We start from the raw sequence: 5,625 nt of genomic DNA, 5'->3' as shown, positions 1-5,625 counted from the left end.
TTTCTGGATTTGCACTTTCTTTTGCTCATGTCGTCACATTTGGTTAAAACACAGCAGGAAATGTCTCCCATCCCCAAGAGGCCCCCGACTACCCAGCGAGCCCAGCAAGCACCCAGCCGAACACCTCAAATGACCAGCAAGAAAGCACTGAAACAAACAACAGATATATTTAAGAAAGGAACGCATAAAAAGCATTAAGGTTGTTGGGAAAAAAACATTAATATATAAAACCAGTAAACATATTTTCTTTATTAGCCTAGTTTCCAGTTATTTACACAAAATGATTCTAACAATTCTTATAGTAGAAAACACCAATAAATCTTTGCATCGATATTAACCAGTCATTGATCATTTTTATATCCAGATCTAAATTTTAATTTAATATCCAGGTTAATTTTTTTATATTGAACCCATCTTTCCTATGAGGTTATTTTAAATCTTGACATTGCCGCACAATTCACATGTTTCTCACGTGCATGGAGCCTGTATGCCCCTCATCTTAAGTCATTCTGCTGTTTCGGTAACTTTTCTGTTCAGGGACTCTGACTTTAGTCACGAAGTGTAAAGTACTGCACTTAACCCCTAGGGGGCGTTTGTGCAACAAACTCATTTTCATTCCACCACTTTCACAATTTATCCTGAACCAAGATTTCATTTTTTTTCCCCCCCAAACTGGAATTTACTGCGTACCGTAGCATGTGATTAGGAAACCAATATGAAAAATAGATGGTTAGGATAGCAATTAGATACATGCATCGGTTATTTCTGCTAAATACTCCCACCTCAGTTTTAAACCACACCTTTCCACCTGTGTTCCAGTGTCTATTCCGCAGCCTCATTTCGGTCATAAGGTCACAGCATCACCATGGAAACAGCCCCTTTCTGCTTCGAGTGTTCAATCTGGGGGAAAGGTGACCAGAGCCAGTCTGTGTGTCTGCGCTCCCAACATCTAGATAAGGCCAGGACAGAAACGACATCACGTACGTCTGTATGTGGGTGTGCAGTGTGATATTACACGTTATATTAAATTCTTTTGAGGAAACCTCTTTTCCCTCCAGGTGTTTGCATTCCTTCTGATACTATACCTGCTTTCAAAGTAAGTTTCGGTCTCGCTGAAGAGGGTTTCCTGGAGCATCACTTCCGTCACATTATCCCATGCAGCAGACATCAAGTATAATTAGATCAGAAACCAGGCCTTGTAATTAGCTACCAAGTCTGATGGTTGGGGAAAAAACAACGATTAGCGTTGACGTCCTTCCTGTGTTTTCACCACCTCTAAAGGTAGGAGGTCACAGGACCATGAGCTGTATGTGATATATGTGCAGCATGTTAGGATAAAGAGGCTGTAACTGTTCACCTGATTTCAACACTCGAGAGAGTAGTTTCTGGAAGCGAACATGGCATGATTTTGCTCTCAATTCTGACCTCCAAGTCTGAGCCAAGAGTTGTGAAATACGACTCGCAGACTCCAGTGCAAGTCAAAGGTCATGCAGGATCATACTGTGTAGATTAGCCAAAAGGGAGGCTAAATGTGGGGGGAGGGGGGCAGAGAATCAGTGTGGATCCTCTCAGACAGCATACTTAACTTAAACCATTAGGCAACCCGAGACCCCCACTTGTGGTCCAAGCTTACCCCCATTACATAGCTTTTTTGTGTAACATCTCATAAGTAGTGATGAAACTGCATTAACCCACTTAACCTAAGAGCCAGCTGAGAACCAAGTTGAAAGGTTGCTCTAGGTCAGGGCTGGCTGTCATAGGCGAATCCTCCTCCCCCCCCCCCCCCCCACTCCCAGAAACACCACGGGGGTTCAGGTGTTTATGGACGCCTGGACAAAGGGCATGCATTGAAAGCTTAGGGAAAAAAAATGAAGATGAACTTGGAGGCTGCTTGAAACATTAAGTGTGAGAAAATCACTGGGATGTTAGCATCTTAAGTAACTCAATTTGTGGACAAGTGAGTGAAAGTGTCATACTGGAAGATATTCAACTGTATAAGAAATTGTGATGGTCGTCCTTCTAGAATCAAGCAAGGTGTCGACGTAAATGGATTGAAAAATGTTTCAGCTGTGCTCTTAACAGTGGTGTAATGAATCACACATGCAGCCCAGTAGGTAAACCAACAATGAGAGAGCAGTGAGGCAGGCTTCAGAGGCCTGTACCTGGCCAGATAATGGGCAGCACCACACTGTTTAATTAGCATGGTAATAAAACTCCACAGTCTACTTGTTTGGTACATATACTGTATATATTGGTGTTTATAAGCTCTCTCAAAACAAACATGTTACTCCTTCAAATAGAAAAAAATGTCACATGGCAAATCCCATTCTGATACCACATCATATACAGTTTAGATGAAAAGGGTACAGTTTACATTAAGGGACCACTCTATATTTAAAATTAAATCTGCATTTTAAAATTCTGGTTTAATCTTGGTTCTGCTGGTAGGAGGCTACACTGAGCAGCAGGCTGCTTCTAGGCTCACAATTTCTAAGACCAGCCAGGTTGAGCAACTTCTAATGCCAGAGATGACCGTCAACTTATCCAGCAGTTTCTCATTAATCGGAGAATGTGACCCCAATGACCTTCAAAAAGAATGCGAAACATCTAGTGTTGTGAATTGCACTTGAAGCAGGACCTATGTCCCGTAAAGCCAGGAAGAAGTCCTTCTTCAATGAGAAGCAGGGAAGAGCCAGACAGGAGTTTGCAAAAAAAAGAATAAGATATCATTTACAGATGCACACCCATGAAATGAGAAATGAGTGAAATAAATAAAATGCTGTGGACTCTTAATGGTTTTTCCAGAGCTGTATAGTGTTAATTTTAGGTAGAATTTGTAATAGCTGTAGTACAGCAGACTTCCACATAATTCAAATAATTCTCAGAAAAAGTGATTTCTGGTTGCTTTATTTAGTCTCTTGTCCACAAACGTACTCGCTGCTTCAGTCCAACTGCACGGCAAGTCCTAAACGGTGCTTTTCAAAGCATTTTCAAACATTCGAGTCGCAACGTTTTAGGCAAAGTAAGTGTTTTACACATTTGACAATAGAGAACTTGCAGCCGGACAAAGGCTGATGAGTAACAGAGGCAGGTAATCAGGGGCCAGATGATGCAATATTGGTGTGGGTGCACAGGCCTGAGCAGACACGCCCTGCGGTGTGATCTTAGGGTTGGGTTGAGAGCATAATTGACAGGAGTAGCCTTGAAACAGGACAGAAGACAAACTATAAACCCGGCTTAGTTCTTAAAAGCTACAATTTCTAACAAGTTTTAAGGAATTCTAAGATTATTAAAAAGCTGCATTACATCAACCTGCAGCCTTTCCCGGTGGGAGACGCATTCGAATCCCAGAAACAGGATCTATTCACCCAGTGTGTTCAAAACCTACCACAAAGACAACTAGCTGAAGCAACAATTTTAAAGAAACCAAAGACCAGTAAAGCAACCAAACCAGTTTCTAAATTTGTTGTAAGTTTAGAAGCTCGAAAACTCTTTGAATAACACAAAAGAACTTTCTTCACAATTAAGTGAAAAAAATACCCGTCCAGCCTACATTCTATTTCTGAGGCTCAGAAGCAGCAGGTGTAAAAAATATCTACAGTTTTGTGGTGCTTATTTCACAAAAAGGACCAAATAACCGGTCAATGTGTTATGTATGAGTAGCACACATGCATACAGTGTATGTATTTCATTATAAAGAAATCGACCGTTACTGTAATTTAAATAATTAGAAGTGACAAAAAATGCACTTTGCTAGATGAAATTTGACCATGAAAAAAAATGCAAAAGTTGAATTTTGAGTATTAAGCTTTCCAACAGCAGAGTCATGTACAGTAGCGGCAAAAGTAAGTCGCAGCTCATATGAAAACACTGAATGAAATGAAACTGTCAGAAGTGGAGATTTGTTGAATTAAAATGGAATTTTCCTTGCATTTTTATTAAGAGAAATTGTATTTGATCACTAACAAGTGATTCCCATTTGCAACCTCCTGCAGTTCCCAGTGAGTAAGCGTTCTCCTAGGGCACCAAAAATGATAGGACATGCAGGACCAGATTCTTGAAAACAGTCATATCATGTCACTTTAAGAAGTATATGTTCAAATACATCCATTATCCATGCAAATGACACAGGTAATGATTTCAACTACTCAGAAGTTATACATCATATTCAATCTAATGGATGTTGGCTGTACTGCCTATATCCAAAACAAAGAATTTCTTGAGGAACCAAAAATGCTTTTAGGTATTACAGCTCATATTACTCATTACTTATTTGTATAACAGAATAAAAGAGTGTGATTAAATACATTGGTGGGAAGCTATGAAAGTCAGTCTGACAGCCAGTGACACCTGCAGAAAATTTCAAGACGGGAGCTGAAACAAAAAGTCAAATTACTGGTCTGATAAGCTCATAAAAGGAGTGTTATGGAAATACCTGAGCTCAATTATACACACTCAGCCCTGGGGGAAAAATGAGACCACAGCAACATTTTTTGTTTCACTCATCTCTCAGTTTATGGGCTGCGTCTGTGGATAATACTGTATATTTTTGTTGCAAACTGCTGCCGGGCTCTTTTCTGTGTCATTGATGAGAGCTTCTTCCTTGCTTTATAGGAGTTCAGTCCTGCTTCTATGAGGCTGTTTTGAACTATCCTGGCAATGCACTTCAAAAAGAATGGGGAACATTAAGTGGCGTGAAGGTCATTGAGCTCATCCTCCGATTCGAAGTACCGACGGTCGTCTCTGGCATTAGAAAGTCACTTCCGACATAACTTGCTGGTTTTTGGTCATTGCCAGTGTCTCCTGCTTCACCTTATTGCGTTTTGCTGTCTTAGAAACTTTGAACCTGGAAGCAAACTGCTGCCCAACCCTAACCTTTTGCCAGGAGAACCAAGACTTAAAAAAGCAGATTCTTAAAGAATATTTCAGTTTTTTCCAGAATATACAAACACACTGTCAGCAGTATATTCAGTCTCAGCAGGGATGAGCCATATTTCTCCTGTGGTTCGACTTCAAATAACCTGCATTTAATTTTGACTTTGATGGGGGGGCTGCCGTGCATTCACTAGGGCCACCCCTTGGCCCGGGCTGAGAGCCAAGCTTATCTGGCAAAGCCTTCCTTGTATAAGGACTCATCTACAGCTATGGTGAAATCAACTGCCTTGTGAATGGGAATTAGGAACCACGTACGACAGGGATAATCCGAAGACGTTTCTGCCAAGGGGAACAGCCCATGGCGGAACAGACAAGCTCCATTTGCTCAGGGACGACCGTGTCCAAGCTTCTAAGGTGTGTGTGCAGCTTCCAAATTCATGGCAAGTGTAGTCTGTCATTAGTCTACAAACATCCACATCATCCAATAAGCTATTTAAGTCAAGGCCTACAGGGTGTCGATTAAACCACCCCATTGACTCAAACCAGGAGGGTGTTCTACAAAGCAAGATTTCAGTTAGCTGGGTTAAAAGTCATGACTTTCCAAAGTGATAATTCTTAAACCTAATTCAAGTTAACCCAGCTAACAAATGTTTGTGGGGACCCCGCATGTTCAACCCTTAACTATGAGCTAAGGGAAGGAACAAATAGCTAGAACCAGGACGACTGGCCTGCAGTCCCTCATGACCTTCA

Source organism: Brienomyrus brachyistius, chromosome 2 (genome assembly GCF_023856365.1).
Source record: "Brienomyrus brachyistius isolate T26 chromosome 2, BBRACH_0.4, whole genome shotgun sequence".
NCBI classification, from domain to species: Eukaryota; Metazoa; Chordata; class Actinopteri; order Osteoglossiformes; family Mormyridae; genus Brienomyrus; species Brienomyrus brachyistius.
Note: the sequence above shows the minus strand (reverse complement) of the source record.